General features: G+C 41.0%; 1 protein-coding gene and 1 long non-coding RNA gene across 4 annotated transcripts in view; one reads left to right on the top strand and one right to left on the bottom strand.

The window, feature by feature from the left end:
- The window catches only part of ADARB2 (adenosine deaminase RNA specific B2 (inactive)), a 303,538-nt gene that overhangs the window by 94,873 nt on the left and 184,249 nt on the right, over window positions 1–24,416 (top strand). The gene's annotated exons all lie outside the window — the stretch shown is intronic.
- LOC140682580 (uncharacterized) lies at window positions 1,756–20,688 on the bottom strand. The gene is made up of 2 exons (XR_012054431.1): window positions 5,977–20,688; window positions 1,756–5,936 (listed from the first exon to the last, which is right to left on the bottom strand). It is a non-coding gene; the product is annotated as an uncharacterized lncRNA (long non-coding RNA).

Below are 24,416 nucleotides of genomic sequence, written 5' to 3'. Positions count from 1 at the left end.
ACTGCTGCTGGTTGCCTTTTGGGGCTATGGTGAGACAGTATTTTGCTTTAAAAAAAAAAAAAGGAAATAATTCCAGAGATTCTTAGAGAATACTTTAGGATTTGTACCTCATAAGCTAAACACCATAAAAATAATGAGACAAAGCAATTTTACAGTGGAATAAGAGATCCCCAAGCATTGTTACACAGGTTTAATCAGTATATCTGTCATTATATTACTGAGTTGGCCGATTAGGCTTAACAGCAGCTCTGAACCAAAAGACAATCTGTGGTAGCTGTCCAGGATCCCTTCAGTGTTGGTGTGAAAACAGAAGCTGGAAGTTGCACATCACAGGCCACATTCTGTGGGAGAAGGTGACCTTTCAAACACTGAATGGGTGTGCTCTGCGGGGTAAGAGGTGAAGGTGTCACCCCATCACATGCAGAGCTGTTTTAGATCCAGTCATCTGAAAAGATAACATTCTTTGCTGCATCAGCTCTCAATTTTATTTTTCATGAAGGTCCCTCTTTAATGTCCAGATTTTCAAATTCTTGTACATTAATTTGAGATCCTCAGGCTTCAAAAGATAGGAGCAGTTTTGGATGTGTCCCGAGGACCACCAGCTCTTAGAGTTAGAGCCAAAGTCACTTATTTTTTAGAGCCAAAGTAACTTATTTTGCATGCAGTGTTCAGTTTTATGTGTCAGGGTGTTGTATACAGGTTTTGAAAATACTTTCTGGATGAACAGTGTCAGGTTCACCTGCTTTCATTTCCCCCTTCCAACACAGATTCCTTGGATATTTATTTTGTCATGATTACAAGAAGTAGAGTGAAATTGCATGTTTTCTATCATGGGAAGTCTTGACACTTGTAATGGGAAATTAGTTGGGAAAAAAATGACCATTTAAATGCCTGATAAACTATTAAATGTCAGAGAACCTTTCATTTCTTCCAGGTTTTTAATACAGATCTGTGGTGAAAATACTTAAATCACTATATTATCATTGTTTTAGAACATAGTATGGTATAAGTAGCCAGAAATATCTTGATATCTAAGTGCAACAGATAAAATATCTAACAAGACCATTTTCTAGAACTGATGTATAAAAACTTCATTAAGAACTTCCTACAGATACATAACAAAATATCTTTGTTATTGACTAAAATAATTGCATCCAAAGGGATAACTATCACACCTGCCCAATACTTTTGTCTCTCATCTTTACCAATTTGAGTGCAACAGTGGGCAATTTAAAGCAAGAAGTTTTGCTGAAATCATGGTTTTCACAGCATAATTGCAATCTTTAATTGTATAAACGCAGCCTGTATTTTTGCACTGTTCACCTAGGCAAGTATACCAACTAAGGCATTTAGTTCCTAGTCACACAGCTGACATTTTCCAAGATATTTTTTGTGAAAGTGTCTCTTTCCACAATAGTTTTTGACACAATGGGATCTTGATTACATCTGTGATTACTGGCTGCTGTTATAATGCAGAGTAGTAATGACCTCACCTCCAAGAAAGGACAAATGAAAAACTATCAGATAAAATAAATTAAAGGTGAAGAAGAGGTCTGAATTTGCTTGGAGAGTCATCATCTTTGGAGGGATATTCTCTTTCTTTTCTTTATTGTCAATCTCTTGATTTTGCCTGTACTACACGTGACTCTCATGTGACTTGGTGCTTTTCCTTTTGAAATCAATTCAAATTATGTGACACTTATCCTTACACCAATACACAATATTCTTGTTTCAGAATAAGTAAATATTATTAAAAAAAAATTCTCCTTTTTCCTTGGCACTTCATTTACTGAAAATTATTTATGTATATGCATCTCTGTGCATGAGGAAACAAACATATTTACATGTTCTTGAGTTGTTTTACCACATAAATTAGATTGCCAAGAGAAAAGAAAATGAAAGATTAGCTTTGAACTGAGCAAAAGACCAAGGATTGTGTAATGACTGTTTTTTGGAAATGGGGCTTGTCAGATTCATAGTCATGATAATTACTCTAGTTCAGTGTTCTGACTAATAGTGGTTTGAAATTTGACATTCAGGGGGATTGCTTATGTTAATAAACACTGTCATCATCATCTAGTGACCAATTCTTCCATGGTACACCACTTAAAATTTAAATTTGCCAGATACAGAATTCATACATTTAAAAGAAAAATAATTAAAAGCCTGAAAATTGAATATTTAGCCTGTTCTGCCTGCAGAGGTGTCTTGCTGAGTAGCTAATTTGAAACATAGCATATTACAGCATCCAGTCACAGCATTTTACTTCTGCCACATCTTCCTTGAGGATGTTTCACAGTATTTTGCAAACGTAAGGAAAGTTCTCCTCATTACCAGAGGCAGACAAGTGTCAAATCTGTGGTACTAATTATGAAATCAATGTTTCATTTACATTTTTAGTCCCATTAGAAAGCAGAGTTGAAAGACTTTCAGGCATTACACCTGCCTGTTGGTGACACTGACAAATAGAGGTTTTACAGTTGAATCATAATCTTTAAAAATGTTTGCCCATCTTCATTGTTCCTCAGGGAAGAGCTTATGTGAACAAGAGAAATACTAATACTAGAAGAGACAAAGGGAATACAGGCTACATGCAAACTGCTGTCTAATGCACTATTAAATAACCTGAAAAGATGGGTGGGGGAAAAAAAAATGTTTTCTGTAATTTTTCTCATTACAAGTTTTAAGGAGTTTTTTTAATAGAGAGAGAGAAAATTCTCATTCAGAGTAATGTGATTTTTCTTGCACTCTCTGAACCACCTCTTGAGTGCTTTGGTAGGTATTTCCCACATGGTCCAGAGCAGGATCTGAGCCCCTGAACCGGCAGAAGCCGTCCCTTGGTTTAAAAGGCTCTGAGGTGGCTGAGGACAGCAAAGCAAGGGATCCTTCTGCCTCCCTCCAGAGGCACATGCTCATGTCCTGAGGAGCCCAGGCTCATTTGGAGCTGTCCTTTTGCAGTGTAAGTGTGGCAGGCACTGCCTCATGCCAGCACGGCGTCCTTAATGGATGCGCCACAGAAAGAGAGTGACTCCATTAAACCCAAGTACAGCCTTTTAATTCCCTTTGGTCCTGAGCACTCACTTATCGCTATCTCACAGCGTCCTACATCCAAATCAAACCTGCCAGCTGCTCCCAGCTCCAGTTGGATTTAATTTAGTTAGTTAAAGCGGCGCCTCGACTTCTCCCTCCCAACCGCAGACAGGTTCTTTTCAAGCTATGCTGAGTGGGCGTTTTCGCTCCTGACATGAAAGGGCAGCCAATTTGTAAGGGGGTAAATTTAATTTAGGACACTTAGTTCATATGAGAGGAAGGAAAATCAAGCAAGGAAGTGAGACAGGGGTATAATATTTATAATGTGCGTTCAACACGCTTGCAGAAACAGTAGAGAAATCAGATTTAAAAGAGGTACAATTTTTTGAATAAATGGTAATGTTGTGACTCTTTCCACAATAGACAATTCTGTGTCTTTTGCTAAGACTTCATGAGTTTTATAAATTCTTTTCTTTCCCCAGGGAGAAAGAAAAATCAGGTATTCTTCTACCCTGGAAGTCCACCAAAGCCCTAAACCAAAATATTTTACCCTAAGTGTGAGTGGTCTGAATTCAAATTTTTATATGCTCAGGAGTTTCTTTATGATTTTGAGCAAGTTAGTCAGTAGTTATCACTTAAACACTGTTCCACTCCTTCATCTATGAAACAGGACTAGGTCATTTTTCTTTTAGGTCTCCATTTACTGCCATCACTTAGGAATTCAGAAGCACGGATAGACTATGGATATGTGCAGAACCTATCAAAATTAACTCTGAGGTCTATTTCTTTTTCAGCCTGCCTGTTTGAATCCCTTTAATGCCAGTCTCTATAGAGCTGTTACCCTGAAGCAGGAGGTTATAAGGGAGGAATTAAGTGTAGGAAAAAATAAGAGTGGATATGTAGATGTTAGAAGATACTGAGTGATTATTCAGCGGGAAGGCAGGCATAGGCATATGCTGCATCCCTTAGGAAAAACAGCCAAGAGTCCTGCTGAAGTTTTACCATCTAAGACCTGTTCCCTAGAGAATGACACATTTGCAGAGAGTAGATGGGTGCAGCTCCTACTTATGCACTAGAGCAAGCCTGTCTTGGCACACAAACTTTCTGCATGATGGAGAGACCGCTGTTCTGGAGGCTTTTGCATCACTACGTTTTCTGGAAGCCCTGAAGTGAACTCCAGTAATTCAGATTCACACATAGGTTCTTCATATAGGTGTTCTTCACAAACAGCAAAAGTGTTTCCCTTTGTCAATTCAGACTGAATACTTTTTTTTTATCTTTTTGAAGGCAAGTTCATTCATAGCCTTTCTCCCATCCCATGCCTTCCTGCCTTGGAGCACAGGCAGCCTCTAAAAAGCAAAAAGGCAAGGGTTTCATCCTGGACAACTTCTCCTTGTCCTCTTAGCTGTGACTGACAATAAGGTAAATATATATAGATATAAATAATATATCTCCATGATATTTCCAAAAGGGAAAAGCAGATGGGCTGCTTCATTTTTTTCCTAAAGAAGGCAAAGGTGACCCTGAGATTAGCTCAGCTGGTCAGAGCATGGTGCAAATAACACCAAGCTTCTGAGTTTGAACACTGTATGGGCCATTCTCTTAAAAGCTGGACTCAATTATCCTTGTGGATCCACCCGCAAATATTCTGTGAATATTCTGTGAACAAAAGGTCTCTTAGCAAAGCTGTGCTGACAAATCCTTAGGCACCACTGTTGGAGTATGAGTAACCAGGTCCTCTTGCATACAGAGTCATCCACACAACCTTAGGCTATGATTCTTGTATTAAAATCTTACTGACTCTGCAAACTAACTTGAATGGCAAACAGGTTTTGTAACTTTTGCTGTGTTAGGTCTGTTCTCTTCTTTCCTGTGTCTGTGTCCTGAATTTAACTGATTAGGTTAGAGCTTCCCCATAGGACTTTGGGATAAACAGCTTTGTATTACTTAAAGTTCACAGAATTCAATCTGCTGGTTTGATATACGAGGTCAGGAAATATTAAAAAGATTATGCACACAAATACAGTGTTTGATGCAGATTGTTCTTTTCTCCACGATTGATTTGCCATGGTGTCTTGTAATTTATTCATGCAAGGGAGCTGTGATGGATGATGTAAATTATTTTGCTTTTCCCTTTCGACTTAAATAATAATTGCCAATATCGTCATGGAATATGGAAATATGGGGGAAAGACATGGAAAAGTGTTGAAAAGTTACTTTTTCTTCTTTAAGGTTACACCAATTATAAACATGAGCTTATTATTCAAAAATAATATGCCTCTAAAATTGAGTGAATATGTCACAGTTTAAGAACATTACCTAAATGCTGAGATGAGGTGCTGTCAGACATACTGAAATAAAACATGATCAAATGGACATACCTTTATTGGATTTTTTTGAGCCAGTGGTCCTTTTTTCAACCTTAACCATTGAAACAGATACAAAAATAATAGGTTCTGAAGATGAAAAACCAGGTTGTGTCATATAAGTAAGGATTTTGTAAAGCTGTTTTTCCTCCATCTCTCTAGGGATGGAAACCTATAAATACAATTTGGAATTGGAAAATGAAATATAAGGCAGCTGGAGACAGCTGAGCTGGATCTTGTAGAACTGCTCCAAGTCCCAGCACAAATCACTGCATCTTTGTGAACCTAATCTTATCTTCACTGTTACCTTGATTTTAAAGAATTGTTTTTTAGCAGAGTTCTGTTTGATGTATAAACTGTCCATAAAGTTTACCAGAAAAATTGCAGGAGTGCCCACTCAGGCAGGAGTCTCTCATCCAGAACTTGTCACCCAGGTCAGGGATGACCAGACACTGCCTTTAGAGCAGGAAGTGGCACAAGGGAAGCAGAAGGCCCTGAAGTGACTCAAGTGACTTCAGTAAAGAGCAGCAAATCCGAATCCTCATCCCCTCATGCAGTATCCCATGCTGCAGGCAGAAACCACACTGCTGGAGTCTTTCTTCATTTTACCATGGGATTTGAACCTTCCCAAAGCTCATCTTCCTTTGCTGCTTTAGACACTGTCAAAGATTTAAAGGCCACACGCCTGATTTCAAGTTTTTATGTTAAGATTTGCTTCATGAGATGTGAGTCCTGCAAGGTCATGAAATTCTCACCCTTAATGCTCACTGGACTCCACACTGCAGGCAGCCCTCTGTGCAGCATGATGGACTGGCTCTGCTCCTGTTCATGCAGAGTCACAAGGTGTAGATGATTAGATCAAGGTCACAGTGATGAGATGCTCTGGGTGAATGTGCCTTCCCAGAGCCCATTCCCATGTCTCCTGTTTTCTGCTGTGGCTGCCAGGTACCACAGAGGGAGGAAGGACCTTTAACAGCATCGTGCTTTTGTTGCTGTAGCCCTGAGATGAAAGGGGCTGGTGCTGGATCACTGCAGGAAATAACTTCCTCTGTTGGGGTGTTCTTTTTGGAGCGAGGGCTTTAGACTGACCAAGAGGGTGGAATTCAAATAGGCTCTTTTTCCTGGAGGAGGTGATGCTTCAAGTGCACAAAAGGCAGCCGTGTATCTGTATCAGAAGCAACTGTCTGCCAGCAGTACAAAAGGTATTGTCCCTGCTGTTTCCCATGGAACAAAAGCACACACATGGGAATCACAGGATGTTATAAAAAAAAGAAGGAGATAGCTAATGGGAAGTGGCAAAACCCTTCATATACTTTCTCTTCCTGTAAAACCTAAATTCATTGCCTCACATACAGAAAGTGCTCCTTCAGCCAAGTCAGTGGTCATAAGATCAAATTCAAGTATGAAAAATAAAAAATCATTTGTTTGATGTCTGATTCTGCTGTGCAGTGGAAGCATGGGACTTTCAAATAAAAATCCACCAAAACCAGGTGAGCTAACAATGCATTAGAAATTGTGAAAGCACGTATTATTTGGTAAACCCGTTCTTACACTGCTTTTGCAGATAATGTGCATGCGCTTATACAGTAATAAGCATATCCCATGGATTTCTGTATTACCTGCAAAGCACCCAGGCTGATTAGGACCAAGTTTAATTTGGTCCTAATCAGCTCCAGGCAAGTGGACCGCGAAATTAGCTTGACACATTAATTTTTTGTTTTATAGCAGGGAGACCTGCCCAATTTGCCTGACTATGCTAGACCAATTTTATGTCTCTCTATATACACATGAATTTATATATGTATTACATGTATTTTATATATATATATAAAGCATTTCATTTGTCTCAAACACAGGCACCATGATGTAAGATGTCCTATTTTTTCTTTGGACCACAGGCAATCCCTCTTTGGCCTCACATTTGAAGCATCACACTTTCTTTTAGTTCCAGTCTGCTGATGGTGCTAATGTTTAGTGACAGTTACTCAGTACTAATGATCACCTTTGGGGATTTTCAGAGTGCTTGCCTTTTGCTGGTCATTGGTGAAATGTAATCAATAAATCTGCCAGCCAGGCTTTTCCTCTTGCCTTTCCCATTTGAATTAAATGAACATCTCAGTAACAGATTCATGATGGAGTCCCTTTGCTATCCAGAGCCATTCCATGTGCAAGTAATGCTGGTTTAACTGTTCTGTGAAGTGTACCTTAACATTATAAATACAGACAAGTTATGCTCATACTTAGATTGTTCTTGGGTATAATTCTTGCAAAAAAAAAGGAGGAAAGTTAAAATTGTTTAAAGGTTTGTTCTATTTTGTTCTTACTTCTTTTGTGATTAAGTGTTCCTATCAGCTATTCTCTTTCTAACTTACATCTGTATTGGCATGAAGGCCTACTCCTTATTTTTCTTCTCTTACAAGTTGTTCCAGACATTTTTCTTTTCATTTTATGTGGTGCATTACTTACTTACTGCATTTTATATTCATTAACTTATTTTAAACTTTTTTTGCATTGTTTTTCACCACACAAAAGCTACCTGTGTTTTCTCTATGGGGAACAGAGGATGTCATTATGTAATTCATTATCAATTAAGGCTTAATAATATTTCATCTGAAAAAAGTACATTGTTTATTTTAAACCACCTTCCTTAGTACAGTGACTTTATTTTCTTCTTATGATTGTAAGAGTAATTTTTCTTGTCTTTCCATCTAATGTAGCATTCAAACACATGCTAGATATTTTCCATGGAGTTGATAGTACTGGGCCTTTGACCAGAGGTAGAGCAAGATCCTACAAAGCACCATGATGAAATTCCATGGAAGATTAAAGTTTTCTTCAAATTTAAATGCTAGACAAACAACTTCTGGAGGACAGAGGTCTGTCCTCATGTGCTAAGAAGTAGTATAATTTCAGAGATGCTCAAACCATTGATTTGTCTGCCTTCTGCTTTGCTTCACCAGTGGAAAAGCACAAAGTTTATGTCCTTCTGTAGCTCATTAAGCTTTTCTGAGGGCTGACAGTTTAAAAGCTGAAATCTGTGACTAAATGGTTACAATAATTACACTCTAAATGTGGTCAGAAATAGCTACACCTGGGAAAGTTGTGAATTAAGAAAAAATGTGTCTTCTCATGGCAGTTGTCTGCTTATCTTGGCTGATTGCCTACTACTTTCTGGGTAATATTGACAGCAACCAAAAGACAGTTGGCTCAAGCACTTGCTCTTCCTGTCAGTAACTTCTCCCATGCAAGCCCTTGGAAGGATTTTTGTCTGAGAGCAGCAGCAGAGGAGTGGCAGCCCTGGCTGAGCATCCCCTGCTGCCCACGAGGCTGAGCATCTGCTCTGAGGTGCAGGTCTGTGGCAGGACCCCTCTGCTTTGGCTGCTCAGCCTGGGCTGCCACTTCACTCCTGCTTCAGTGGCCTCATCCCTGACATTCCCAGAAATTGCTATAAATGTGTTAGGAGTTTCAGTAAGTCTCAGTTACATCACATAAATCATTCACACTCTGCTTTAGTCTTGGTAGGACGAGGGTCAATTTTTTTGCCAGTTAAGAAAAGTAAATGCTATTAACTTGCAGATGAACTGCAGTTTCCTGGAATTCATGAGTTGTGGTCACCAGAGAAAGGAAATGAAGCACAATGGAGATGAAAGAGGGTGAGCTTGTGCTGTTTTATGGTGTTCCAATCTGGTGGTGCCCCAACTCATGCAAAGATTTATTAAATAATATTGAAGATTTAGTCCCACTTTGACTTCATTTTCTTATAAAAGCAACTACTTTAATTCTGCCAGTAAGAAAGTTTTAGATTCCACATATTTTAGAACAAGTTTACTGCGTAAACAATGCATTTTTTTTAAGCCAAAGGTAACCAAATACTGAACCTGAAAATGGTGTGCATGTAATGAAGCATTTCAGGAGCCAAATTTGGGACTAGGCTACGAACATATGCACATATGAAATGTGCAACACCTACGTTTGTGTTCTGTATCACTCCTCATATATGAGTTCTGTCATACGCATGTGAATAAGTAGCATATGGCTTTCAAAAAATACTCCTGTGGATGCTCTTAAAATACATCTCACAAGAAGTGATACTCCTCCCCTGTGGAAAACTTCCATAGTTTTTCTTCCCAAGTGCACTCATATTTTAATCTTTTTTCATCAGCGTGTTTGCTGTCCAAACAGGTCAGCATGGGGAGGGTACTTAGCCCCCAAAACAGGTGGGAGAGAAGCCCACATCAACCCAAGACAGTGCTTCAATTTACAGTGGGGAGGAGCTGCATTATCCACCAGGGCAACAGGAACCTGCAGGGATCAAACAGGATCAGTGGGGTTACATATTCTCAGCATCTCCTTCTTCTTCTTCTCCTCTGTATATAACATGGAGGAATTTTCCAACTCCATAAGATTAGAAGAAAAAAGAGATGAGAAAAAGCCCAATGAGAAAAACATTGCTGAGGTTATTCCCATTGATTCACCCTGTTGTGAAAACTTTAAGGAAACCATGATAGCATCTCTCTGAGATGACAAAACATGGCCAACCCTGGCTGCTCCTTTCTGCTCCCGCCACAGCCTTCACCCTGGTTTGGCCATGCCAGCCATCTGGCAGAGTGGCTGTCCTGTAATTTGAACAATTAACATGGTCCAGGTTAGAAACACACCTCCAAGGGAAGGAGAGAGGTTGTGTTTAGCTCAGAGTGTGGTTAGAGCAGACTCTACCATGGGAACAGCAGCATGAGGTAGGGACAGCGAGCCCTGCATCAGGGAGAGATGAGCATGGAGAGCATCTGGGGGGGGGGTGCATCAGCTGGGCTTGTCCCTGGCACTCTCACCCTTTGAAAAGTTGCTAAAAGAAGCTGTAAACCCAAGTGATTTCTGCTTTGACATGAAAGTGTTTCTATTTAACAAATAAAGTAAATTACATAAACAGCAAGACTTCCAGCCAGACCAAAATCCTTTGAGTGACACACACACACACACACTGCTGTGTATCAGGGAGGAGCTCTAGGTGGGACAGGGCAGTGCTGCTCCCCCACCAGCATCCCCTCTGCAGCAGGCACACCAGCTCCAGAGGAAACGTGCCAGCCTCACCTGCAGGTGGATGTGTCCTCAGGAAGGGAGGTGGGATTGGGATGTTTCTGAGTGATGAGGAACATCTGCAGGAGGCTGGGCTGCTAAGGCTGCTCTCCTCTGGGTTGTCACGTTTGGGTTTTGTTAAAGCACAGAGTTGTGTTGCCAGCACTTCCAAACGGGCAGAATGGGAGCAAAGTCAGCTGCTCACAGGAGGAAGCAGCATGTCCAATAGAAAATACTGACAGGATCAGGCCCAGGGACTAAATAATTCTCATTAAAAGGTTTTCATTTTTTATCACTTCCATTCAGCCCTGTCAGCCCAGTTTGATAACTAACACCATTGACTTCAGCTGGGCAAAGATTACATGAATACAGTGACTGATGGATTAGGCCATGACATGTGAGACATATTTTCTATTTCCAGAACACTTTGCTTTGGTCTTTTTACAGATGACAATTATAGCATTTGTGCAGGCTGATAACACTACAGTGCTGCAAATACTAAATTAAATATTTGCTCTGGGTTTTCTCCCCATTTTCAGTAATTGCATGCATGCCAACATATTTTGAATGCAGTCCAGCATTTTTTTTTTGCACTGTATAACTTGCAGATATGTAGCAATTATAAGTCATTAAAATGAAACTATTTATGAAATGCAGATGCCAATTTATAACATAAATCAGTGCTTCAGTTATATTACTGAATTGACATTTATTATGTAATGAATAATTAGAACAGGCATTCCTTCAAGCCATCCACCATTACCTAGGGCTACATTATGTCCCTAAAGCATTACTGAAGGTTAAGATACTGTAAAGGTGCCTACCTTGGGGAACCCCTGGGAGACTGGGAATTTCAGGTGGGGTTTCCTGTATGAGAAACCCTTTCTGCAGAAAATGAACTCTGGCCATGGGTGCAAGAAGTGTTTGAAGCAAACTGGAACATTTTTCTGTAGGAAAGGAAATACAGGTCCTTTCCCCAAGGACATACAGCTGCTGACTGCTGTGGTTGTCTGTTTAGGGGCAGGACATGGCACAGAAAATATACATAAGAAAATAATTTTCTATGAGGTATTGCTGCTTTAACATGAGTGTTGCCTATTTCTATGTCAACATGTAGATTATATTTCCATGTGCTCTACAATACATTCACACTTATGCATCCTGAGGCCATCTGCCCAGACCTTAAAGGATAGATATAAAACTGAGAATTATTTGTTCTGTTTTGAGAGTATTCTGTATGGGATCTGACTTCATATAAACATGCCTGTGTTGTTAACAGAAAAGCCAGTTTCACTGTAGTCTGACAGCCACTGAGAGAAAAACCGCTTTGTTATCTGCCCATCCTGGGAGGGCTAATAACTCCAATCTTCATAGCATCTTAAAAACTGTGCTAAGGGATAAGGAGGGAAATTAACACACTTGGGAAAGGAAAATCATTGCTGCAAGTTATTAACATTTAAATCATCTTTCATTAATGTGTTCTGCCAAGACTTTAATCTAGAACCACCTCATTCCCATTGTCTGACCACATCTCTGTGGGCCCAAAGTGACATGCAAAAGGGAAGGTTACTAAATCCAGCTTCCTTTTTCTCATTTTCTTTTTTGGTATATAGGTTTTTTCATATAGAAACCCATCCCAGCCTGGAAGTGAAGGCATGTAGCAACTTTTTTGTGCATCAAATAAGCATCTAACTTTTTCTATGTCGTAAAATAAAACCAAAAGAAGCTAAACCACAAAAACATGCTGTTAAAGTAAGAGTGTTTGGATGAAAGCAAGGGGTTTCAGAGCTAAGTGCCTCATGTCCTTTAACTCAACCCCATTGTGTCTAGAGAGATTGCATTTTGCAGCACTTCACTGTGTGATCATTTCCATCCCTGCAATCCCAAACACAATGGGGTGAATTAAGACTGCAGGAAAAGTATTAACTACTTGTTGCTGTGGGTGCTGTCAGACAATCTGGCTGGGTAATAAGTTGCTAAAAAAAGAGATTCAAACTGCTGAGAAAAGTCAGAGCTTGGTAGTCCCCAGGGGGTCCAGTGTGCTGCTTAAGACCAAAAAAAAATTAATATGAACAACTGACAAAATACTACAGCATTGCCCTATTTCTACTCCTTTTTTTCCTTGAATTGCATCTCTCATATTGCCATCCCTCAAGCAACAGAAGTGTGAAGTGAATATTTTATACATAGCCTTATACACAAAAAAATTACATACATAATACATTATAGATCCTTTTACTTCCATACATAATATCCCACGTGGTGATTTCTTTTCCAGAAAAGGACTTGTGAGAAAATGGCAAGTCTATTCTGGGTTGTGACTGTAGGCAACATGTTACTAAACCTCTTGCCATCACAAATTGAATGTAAAAGAAGCTGTGCACCAGTTCTCCATAATAAAATGCATTGTTGGTTCTGGGGGTTTTAAATAACTCTCACGTGTAGTTTGTTATTTCTGGAGTTGTTGACAGCAGTTGCAAGGGCTGCAGAAGCTCCACGATCAGTTCTGGGTTGCTGACATAAGGAAACCAGTGTTGGATGTGGTTCATCAGAGATCACAGTGGTCCTATTGCTAACCAAGCAGTGCTTCCAGTCTGCAACACGGGCCAGAGCATTAGATATTCCTATGGGCTCCAAAGGGGCTGAGAATGACCCTGATGGCTCTAAAAACCTCAGTCAAACGATTTCTTTTCCACAATGATGGACAGTATAAATTTGTACATTCGGGGATTCATGGTGGATGTGAAAGTGGCCATGTGAACTCCAAGATGTGGAGAACAAATCAAGGCTACACGTAGCCCAGAGAAGACACCCTGCAGGCTGGTTGGAAGGGAGCACTACTGGAAACTTAGCACAAAACCTTCATGCAGCTGTTTCAAAAGTCTGTCTCATCAATGTCCTTTTACAGCCTGAAGCAATGGCTTGAATTTCAGCATGTACCACTCACTCAGAAGTCCTGCCACAGTCTCAGAAAATCAGACTGCAGATTTGATGTCAAATTTATTATTATTTTTTGCATGAGGCATAGTTTGAGTTCCCTTTAGCCTTGAGACTCATTTGTGTGACTTTGGATACTGAGGCATGGGGAGATTAAGTGACTTTGTCAGTGACTTTCATTACTCAGGTGGGTCTTCCATTACTTTCATTACTGTGGTAGGTCTAGGAATTAGACCTTGATGTTGGGCATTCAGAGGAGTACTTTTCTTCCCTAATAACTGTGTGGTAATACACTGCATTCTTATTTGGAAGAATCACATTTGATTTTCTTTTCTTTCATCTCCAGAGAGAGGAGTGCTCTGGAGTCTGAGCAGGCAGCCTCTGAAAGTACATGAGCCACTATTTCTGTCAATTAACAGAGGAATGGAAAATGTCCACTCTGACATACACATTTAAAGCAAGGAGTGAAATAGTAGGGAATATTGCAAGCTAATTGTTCCCGTGTGAACTATTTTTCCCAATGACTTTTTCTTATGCTTATATTACAGGTTGAATTCAACTGCTCTTTAAGCACATGTCCTATAAAAAGGGCATAATGGCTGAGCTGAGAATAAACATAAAAAATGTGAATAATTTTAAAATAAGCAGTCAGCCATCATTAATTCACTTGGTACTCATTACAGTAATATTAATAACGACTTATGCATTAGGTATTAATGTAGTCTTCAAATGAAAAAGCTGGTTATTTCCTAATTTTATTTCAAGAAAAATAATTGATACTTCGAACTTTGCCTGTTCTGCCAAGTGTACAAATCTTTTAAAAGAAAATAAATTATATGTAAGGTGAGCAGTGAGCTATGAATTTTTTAGTCTCCAGCTTACATCCCCAAATGTAAACAAGGGTAAAAGCAATGAGAACGCTTTTATTCAATATAAATTCTTTGGGGAATAAACATGTTTAATAATGAGTACTGTCATCTGTATATTGCTGAAGTTCTTAATTGGTCTCCAATTAAGCCTGAGATTTCTGAGGATGCTTTAATAGATCGCACTTTCAGGCACAGTAAACTATTAAAAGCCAAAAGCAAAACCAGAATTCCACTTCTGGACATGATATAAAACCAATTGGAAATCTCTCAAAAGGGAATGGCCTGCACAGTCTTCGCTCTTTGTCTGGTCTGACTAGACCTCCAGGAAGTCTCTGTGGTTTTATAAAATAGGTTTATACACTCATTAGTGTTTAATAGACTGTATTTTTCAGCAGTAGTTTTATTTTACTGTTGAGATCAGTAATACAACTCCTTAAAATTCAGCCATGGATCAACGTAAGTAAAACCTGCTGTTGCAAAAAGGCTTACTGGACTGAAAGAACAGCTATTCCTCTTGGAAAAGGAGAAGATTAAATAGTTGGTGCATCTTGCAGCTTTTGACCTGAAAAAAGTATCCTTATTTTTGGCCCAGGTTTCATGTTTCATGTGACTTGAGATGGGCTTGAATGCTCCTGAGGATGTGACTTGGGGCCCTTGCCATCACTAAGCTGTGCCCTGCCCCGTTTGGGTGAACATGTGCTGCCAGTCGGTTCCTCCCTCTCCCTGGCAGGACTTTTAGGGATTTTGACAGCATGCATCCAGCAGATGTGTCACCTTCATCCTGCTGTGCACGCCCCATGTGAGGCAGCACAAGTGCCACCAGTGTCCTGCCACTCACCACCCTGCAGAGAGGGAGGAGGCTGGGCTGGTCCCCCTTCCTGTGCCCCAGAAAGGTCTGCCCTGGCATGGCTGCCAGTCCCCTCCCTGAGTTCTTTTTTTACCCCTTTTTTCCTTATATTTATTTTCACATGCACATTCTTCAGGCATTGCCCTAGTGCATAACCATTCTCCATGTTTGCACTCCGGGTGGGGCAGTGTCAGACATGAGCCAGGATAACAAATAACTTGTTTTTCCCACTGTTCTTAAAAAGAAGGGGGGGAGTCGTAGTGATGGGGGGGAAGGGGAGGAACAGGACAACAAAACACAGAGCTTTATTTGGTCCCTAAACAACAATAAGAAAAAATCAAAAGTAGTAGCTGCCACTGCTCAGATTAAATCCAAACTGTCTGTTAAACCTCTAATTATCAGCTTGCCTTGTGGGTAAAATGGTACCATTCAATTATTGTTTTTTGTTCACTTGTCAGCTGAAAAAAACATATTATCACTGCTTTTCAAACCAGCAAAAAGAGCAGAAATTCTGCAAATTGCTTTCTAAACATAGTTACTTTAAACCTAATGCCTCTCTGCAGCATGTCAACAATTGTATAATTCGTTGTTGCATGCAAATTGTATTTAATGTAGGTATTCCAACTATTTGTTTTACATTACGTAATTTTGGTGAAATTATTTCCTTTGTTGCCACGTTACATGTGGCATGTTAGACTTAGCATGTTAAAAATAAATACACACATACAGGCTCGCCTGCACACATTTTATCAATCTGCTGTAAAAATAAGCAAAAATTGTCAGATGATAATTCTCTGCAACCATGGTGAGGTAAGAAATGAAACCACTTTTTCAAGACTACTCTCAGGACTGATTGCATTTGACAGTTGTTCTATGTATTTATTTACTTGCTTACTTAATTTTGGAGGGTGCAAGTGTCTGGGATATCCTTGATCAATTTATTTCCCTTTGCTTGTGTGCAGTGCTGGCAGTCACTGATCACACCCTCCCAGCCACTGCAGGAGACACAAGGGTCCCTTATACATCTGGAATGACTGAAGCACTGCTACTCCTAGGATAAAACACATGACACATTTACATCCAAGTTGGCTGGCAGATTTTGGATGTTTCAGTTCCTCAGCTTTCCGTTTTTCCATTCACATCATGTGAAATCTATTTCACTGAAGCAGAGGCAGCTCAGGAAATGTTTCTGATGGAGGGTGTTAAAACCTCCCCTTCCCCTCCCTGGCTTTTCCCTCCATACAGCCCTGTGAGTAATCTCTGCCATAAGCTGGGATCTGTAACACCATCATTGGTGGCAAATAAATACCAATTTTTGCTGAGCTCCTAACTTGAGAGCAATTCATCTTCCCAAGGTGAGCTGAGAGCTGGCTCTAGTTTAGCCTATTTGTGTCATATATTGCTTCTGCCATTCCATAGGACCCTGCAGGCAAGGATTCCTGGGAATTGCTTTCTTTGACCAAAATGAAGAGTTTCAAAATATAATGGCATTTCTTAAGATAGAGTCTGGATCTTGCAAAAGGTATGCAGCATCTTTCTGCTCCCAGTGGAAAACTTCCATGGGTTAATTTGCAAAAATAAAGCTACACTATCTTACACTGCTTGACCCAGGTCTTACTCTCCCTTTCTAATGTTAAAAACATTAATTTATTTATTTTGAGATTAATCCAGCATTCTCCTGCAATACTGTTTTAAAAAACTACCAAGAATATTTTCAGTTAAAGGACATAATCTATTATTCATCTTTTTTTATGGGAAGAAGTACTTTACTGAAAAAGATCTCAGTGCTTGACTTGCCAACAAGAACATACTTGCCTTAGGCAAGTGGTTAAGAGAGTATTTCAAGGTTGGTTTAACCCCCAGGTGGTCTTTCTTTCAGCTCTCACAATGCTGCCACGAGATGTATTTTTCCTGGACAAGCACTGCAAAGGCAGGAGTACACACGGAGTGTGCAGTGTTTCCCAAAGTTTCCTCCTCTGATCGTTGCCTGCCCTCACTCCAGGACAAATGATGGTTCCACTTCTATAGACTGAGAAGGGGTCAGAGGCACTGAGCCCCACCGAGGCCAGGCAGGCAGGGCTGGGCAGTCACACCTCATTAGTAGCATGCAGGTAGCAGAGCTTTAGATTTGTTTCAGGCCCCTTACAAAGGTGCCTTGACAGTTTGAGTTATGCTGACAGCCTCCCCTCAAAGGGAAAGAGAGTGTCAGGCAAGAGAGATGAAACATGTTTCACTGTCACCCTCCACACAGCCTAAATGGATGGCCCAGCATCTCGCCATCAGCGACGTTCCCATCTGGGGAAAAAATGGAAGAGTTGAGTTTGATGTTATAAATCACCATAATTTGTTACAATTTCCAAAGACAAATATGACAGGGTGGAATTACTTTGCAGTGCTGAGACAGTCATTTGCAGAACCCATAAACTGCCAGTATAAATCTAAGGACGAGATCTATTTAATCTGAAGAAGCAGATATCATCTCAGTATATACTGTGTTTACCAAGAATTTAGCTGCAATGATACCATGGTATTGCAGGTAACTAATTTTATTTTAACCTTTAAAACAAAAAAAAACCTATTTTATAAAAACCCTAATGAAGTAGAAAGATTATTTTGTTTATTTTACTTCCTCTATCAAAAAGCAGAAATACTTATTATGTCCTCAAAACAAAAAGAAATATGCTACACTCATTGTTGGCAGCAGCAGTATTTTGTGGGATTACAGATGGGATGGTGGGATTCCAGAGAGAGACAATGCATTGCTACACATTCACAATGCCTCTTCACACTTGCTCCTGTTTAGCAGCTCTTAAATTAACAAACCCCCCAGTTAGTGTTCCTCTTGGAAGTGTCCAGATCACAAGCATTACTTCCTAAAGCTGCATTTTGGAACTTTTTTTTCTCCCTTCATTGACGATGTCACAGGCTGAAAAGACATTTTGAAGACATGCTGTTGGAAAAAAAAAAACAGAGCTGAAGTTGTTGCCTTGCAATACTTATGTGGTCACAGTCTAGGTCATTGATTTTGTCTCCTCTATAACAAACACTGCTTGAGGTGACACATGGAAAGGAATGTGAGTGTTCGAAGTGTAGACACTGAAGACAAATTTGCTAATCATTGCCTTTTGGGGGTGAGTTGTTTAACCTGTCCGTACTATGATTTACCCACACATAAGAGGACACTGCCAACCTTCCTCACTCTTTCTGTAAAATTATTTCAGTGGTCCATGAGTAAAATGATCTTCAAAGAAAAGTGCAAAGTCCTTTTTAACAATATACACTTTATTAACAATATTTTTATTTCCCATGTGAAGGAATGATAGCATAGCATGAATATTTCTTTTTTTAACATCAGAAAAAAGAGATGGATGGGTCTAAATGCTGATTTGGCACTTACATAGATAACCCTTCCCAAAGCCCTGGTTTTTTACTTCCATAAATCCCAGTGTTTTTATGTCAGTGAGTAGCTGATGATATGTTCACCCATTCCACATTCGGGTGTTATCAGGAGAGAGATGAAAGACATTTTGGTGTTGCAGTTGCTACTGAATAAATCAAACCTTGGTGATGCAGTGTGATGGTATGAAAATCTCACAGCCTGCGAAGTCAGTCATTCATATGTGAGGAAACTGGATCACTCTCCTTAAAACACACTCTTAGCCGGAGCTCTCAATATGTCAGCTCGCTGTTCTGGAAGGAACTGGCAGGTGTTTTGAGCTTGTCAAAATGAGAGTAACTTTAGTATGGTTTAAGAAGAAAGGCTTTACTGCTGCCTTTCCCTCTTCCTGCTGTCCTTTGGATGGGGTTAAGCTTGTTTCAGCCCTTCACGATGTCATAAGATCTAACACTGCGCTCTGCCTGCAGTGACTGCCTTCAGGAGTTGCACCTTTGTTACTGATTTTCTGAGCTGTGCACATGTCAGTGCTTCTAATACATAGCCATGATAATGGGAGATTTGTTTTCATGTTTGTGTTACCATTGTGTTTTCATTTTGTTTCTTAAAAGAGGAGCTAGTATGAGTGGCTGCTACCCGTGAAAAGTGAGGTATGTTTCTAAAAGGCTTGTGTGACAGGAACGCACCAGCAGGCATGTCTTTGGCAATGCTCGGGGGCTTGCAGTGGGTTTGTAATCCTGTTTTAGACAGAAGGAGAATCACTTGAGCAAAAGGGAATAGTATCCTTTTTCCTGCTGAAATGATGTATAAATAGTATGGGAAAGCTCCTTCAGTCTGACTGCACGGGTAGTTTCTGTCTGCTTCCGAAAGTGCTCTCAGGTGTTTTTCACACCTTTTATAAAGACCCACTGTCTCTGTTTAGAGGTAAAGGAAGTTAAAAAGCACTTTGGAAAAATAAACACCTGAGTTCCATCATGAGGCAGAGTTTAACACAGGAGAAGTTCAGGACTGTTTCCTGTAGGTGTTCAGTATAGAAAGAAATAAGCAGTTCAGCATCTCACTGGTCAGCACCAATTTACTACTTCAATGAGTAGAACTCTGTTGGGGGTTGGGTTTTCCCTTTTCTTCCTTGTTACTTGTGGAATTTTTTCCCATTGAGATGCTGAGAAGCACTGACTGGGTGCCTCAGACGGCGGGGAGGGGGAACTCCTCTGTTTTTTGGGGAGTTTTCTCTGGGGGGGGTGCAGAGGTACCGATACTGCGAGAATAGAGGCAGGTGGAAGACAAGGGCTGGAACTCTTCAGCATCAGAGGAGGACGGCCAGGCTGTCCCTTACTGCGGGGAGAATTCACCGGCACCGCTGGAGCTCAGCCCTGGGGACCGATCTCCATCTGCTTATGTGCCTCGGGAATCCTGAGCCTCATGCGCCCGGCAATCCCGAACCTCGGGAATCCCAAACCCCGTGTGCCCCGGCAGTCCCAAACCTCGGAAATCCCAAACCCCGTGTGCCCCGGCAATCCCGAACCCCGTGTGTGCCCCTTAATTCAAAATTATAATAATTCAGAGGGAGGGGGTTTACATTCTCCATTCCAGGGGAGGCTCCTTACCTTGCTTAGCAGCCACCGGTCCTTCAAACCAAGACAGAAGGCACTCACACACAAAACATACTGTGAGCACAGAAGCATCTGCTCAACTAAACACCAAGGAACCAGGTGGGCAGAAGTCACAGCTGTTTAGCACAGCTCTGAGTGATGGTCAATAAGCACTTTAACCCCAGCACAGTGGTGGGGGGTGAGAGGAGCAGTGAGGGTCTGTAAGTGCCCCCGGCACCTGCAGACTCCACTAGCAGGGGGACACACAGATGAGGGCTGGTGAAGAGAAGCTGGGGTTTGCACAGTAGATCAGCTCCTTTCAGGAAAAAAAAAAAAAATGAAAAAAAGGAGTTTAGCAGAGGAGATGGTAGGGCTGGAGCCTGGCGGTGCCTGGACAGTGGATGTGGGCAGGGTGGGACTGAGATTTGCAGTTCTCCTGATATGAACTAGGAGTGAGAGAGACTCAAAGAGGAATGGAAAAGTTAAGTGTATTTGTCTAAATTTCCTCACTGTTTTGCCTCTGCACTGACCTTCAAGTCTTACCAAAACAATCCTGAAAACCTTTCAATCCATTTTGCTGTGAGTGCTCCCCAAGGAAAGTGGCTGGACATTTCTCTGTGAGACAGGAGGGAGATGTAATCACTGGCTGGGGCACCCCGAGGTGCTGCACAGCCATTAATGGAAGGTGATAAGGGCAGCAATGCCTTTCTCCAGCAGAAAATGCCACTTTTGCTAAGTGCCACCAGCCAGCACACTGCTGTGCAAACTGCTCCCCTGCCATGCCCTCCTTTCTGCCCCTCCAGGGCTCAGATAACCTTTAACTCTCCAGTAGTCTCTGTGGGGTTTTTTTTGTTCTTGACGTCTTCAATATTTTAACAACAACAACAACAAAGTCCTTGCAGTTGTATCACTTCCTGCAAGCTGTTGTGAGACCTTGTAAAGCTGCTTCAAGCGTGGAAATGGTTCACAGGCAATGTCAACAAGGGGAAGAGGGAGCTGCAAGAGACTGGGGAGAAGTACATGAACTGCTGCCAGCACTTTTTGGAGCAGCCAGGGTGAGAAAGTGTTGGGAAGTGTTGCTGGTTGGTGTCTGCTGCTTTACCAGCTCCTGCTGGTCTTGCTTGCAGGGGCATCATTTCAGTGACTCAGTCACCTGCTTAGTGAGCTCCTGATCTTTTTGCTTTTGTGTGTTCCTGTGCCACCATATGTTCTGCTCCGCTTCCCAATTCTCCCCGCAGCAAGCTGTAATATACAGAGGCAGTGTGTAATGTTATTTCTTAGGCCTTATTAATCTTAAAATATTTGTAAAATTTTTGGAGTAGGAACGATCTGCAGATTTAAGCAAGGGCCTAGAATGACAGCTGGATTTTTTTTTTCTCCTTTTTCTGTTGTGCCACTGTATGAACATGAATAAGCACAAACTCTGTCTGTGCCCACATCTGCTATGGTAAGACAGTTGTGACCATCTTTGTTGTGCTCTGGCAGCTCTGGTTAGCAGAATGGTTAGGGTTGTAAGGGACCTTAAAGATCTTCTAGTTCCAACTTCCCCCTTAATAATAGACAATAGACATTATTTTTTCCTGTGACCTTAAAAGGAAGAGTAGTCATGATTTCATAGTTTGGTACCCATATCCGACAATGTGCACTTAGCCCACAGAGGATCTGGAGTTGTTCAGGTTCACACCGTGACCTGTTGCAGCTTCCAAGTGTCTGGGGTTGAAGTAGTGACACTTATCCATCACCTCTCAATTTGTGCACACTTACAGACATTTAGGGAATTGACCACAGCCCCTTGACCTAGAACAATTCACCACAATGAAAATTAGAGCGAGTGATGGACATTTGCAGCATGAAACAGAAAAAAAAAAAAAAAAAGTTTCTTTGTGTTTATATATCTGCTGTACCTCTTTCTCCTCGCCTTAGTCAGAGCTGAAAGTCCTTGGGTTTTCTTCTCTTCTATTCCACCCTTCTTTCAACAGCACTACTCCAAAACATTTGAGTTCTCTTTAAGACATTTTTGAGCCAATTCCAGCCTTTGTGAAGGAAATTGAAGAGAGAAAAGGGGATATCCCAGCCCTCCAGATGCCTTTTCTTGGTTCAAAGACAGAACCTGGAGTTTGTGTACTGGGAGAGCTCTCTCATCAGCAGAAAGCCCCAGGGAAGGATGGCTGCCCAGCCTTTGAAAGGGAAAGGAGGAGCAGGGGAACTATGGCTCAGTTCCCAGATCGGGTGGTGGACAGCCCATTGCTCACCTGTTCCCACCAGTCCTGGCTGGGGAGAAGGCAAAGGGTGAAAGAGAGTCCTGCTCAGCTTTCCTGTGCTCTAGGGACAAACTCAATTTCACCATAATTTAATTTACTGCTAGTTCAGTACCTAGCAATTGTAGAGCCATTCTGAATGTGCCCTCTCATCGGTGTGATAATAAAGAGCATATTCTGCTCTGAAAATGACTGGGAACCTGAACTTCATTAGTGTTCATTTTCCTTGGGGAATCCCCTGTTTCTCTCTGTGTGCTGTCTGTCCACATGAGTTCTGTAAAGAGCAGAATATCCATGTCTGTACTACAAGAAGTGTATTTTGGCTCTGAGAATTCTGACTACAGAAACACAAGCACCATTTTAGAGGACTGCTCTAGTGTATCCTTGACTTTTCACTTAGTTTTATTATTTTCATAAGAATGCATACCATGCAGTGAATAATCTCTTGTGAGTCAGTGTGTCAGTTTGTCCTGCAGGGTGTAGGTTTATTGCTTACTGTTTTATCATGTACTTTTACTGTCCCCAAAGGTCAGACTTCAAAAAATCCCCTGGCAGATCATTCTGCAATCCAGCAAATCTTCCAATTAGCAAAATGCTCATTATATGCAGCTAATTCAGTATGGATTTGTTCATTCATTTTCACTGCTGCTTCTTGGGACGTTCTGAATAATAAGATATTCCATCTCAGAATAATTCATAGACTCTTTGCCTGAACACAGTACCTTTCAATAATCAATCTAAATTGCAAAATATATTAAGCAGCAGCATTGTTTGCCTGGCACTGTTTAAAAACCATGAAAGCAGTGGAATGAAGGATGGAGGAACAGATCTATTCTCTACTCAATACAGTATCATCCTTGAGAAGGGGACATTGAGAAGACATTGATATATAAGTCAATGATAAAAAATTGGTCTTTTATGTATTTGGGAGGTGAGGCTGAGGTGTAAATCATGCTCAGTGATACTACTCTGGAGCAAGTAACAGTGTATGTTCTAGGGAAGCATGTGAGAAAAAGGAACATAGTTTATTTCTAAAGTCAATTTAGTGTTCTTTAAGGTGCCATCCCAAATGTAACCCGTGTTTCCATAAACTCAGAGTATAAGCAGTTGTCAGGTGAAATTATATTTTTACGTGCTTTATAGCAGGCATCTTATACTATATCTTTTATACAATATCTTAAACGATATCTTTTATACTAATCTTTGCATCTTATACTTTCCTCACTTTTCTGCAGCTCCAAGTTGCATCCAAATTTCTAGACACGCTTTTCTCTGTATATGTTAGAAATTATTTCTGTGGTGTTTTTTCTATGCCTAAAATCAGGTTTTTCCAGTTCCCAAGGAACTGGATCAGGGACTACAGGTGAGTTTTTACTGCTGTGGGGTCCCCAGTGCCAGCCTGTGCCCTTTGTTATCCCGTGCCTGCACTCTTATGTGCCCTGCTCTGTGTTTCCATCTCTCAAGGCCTCTGATAGCATACTAAGACTCTTCTAAGTCTCTTGACACCCTCATTGTAATAGTCACAAAAATCCCACCCTGCACAGAATAATTGTTTATTTCTGTTTTTGACATAAAACTATGGCTGTCCAGTGCAGAGATAAACGTAAGTGAACAAATTAACAATAGATGTGTGATCAGTTAGAGCCATTGCAGCCCCAGCCAAGCCAGGGCAAAGCAGGTCAGAATTTCACACAGAGCCAGCCTGACAAGCCTCTCCTGAGTCCTGGCAGCTGCAGAGCAGAGCCCATGGCCTGGTACTCACAGTGACAGGGTCTGTTGCAGGGCTTGGGGCAGTGTTGTCACCACGGGTGGTGGCAATGAATGCATTTTGGGGTAACTCAGCCTCTGAATTCTTCCAGCTGGCCACAGAATGAGCTGGAAAGATGATAACCTCCTGTTGTGCTGCAGAAGCTGCTGCACATCATTGAGGGAGACATATGAACTCCTAAAACTGTTTTAACCTTTAGGAATAAACATAAGAGATGAAATGTGGATTACTCCTGTAGAAGTGTAATCACCTTGCTGCCTGCCATCCTCCCAAAGTCATTAT

Source organism: Taeniopygia guttata, chromosome 2 (genome assembly GCF_048771995.1).
Source record: "Taeniopygia guttata chromosome 2, bTaeGut7.mat, whole genome shotgun sequence".
In the NCBI taxonomy this organism is placed as follows: Eukaryota; Metazoa; Chordata; class Aves; order Passeriformes; family Estrildidae; genus Taeniopygia; species Taeniopygia guttata.
The sequence above is the reverse complement of the archived record's forward strand: the minus strand, read 5'-3'. Positions and strand labels throughout refer to the sequence as shown.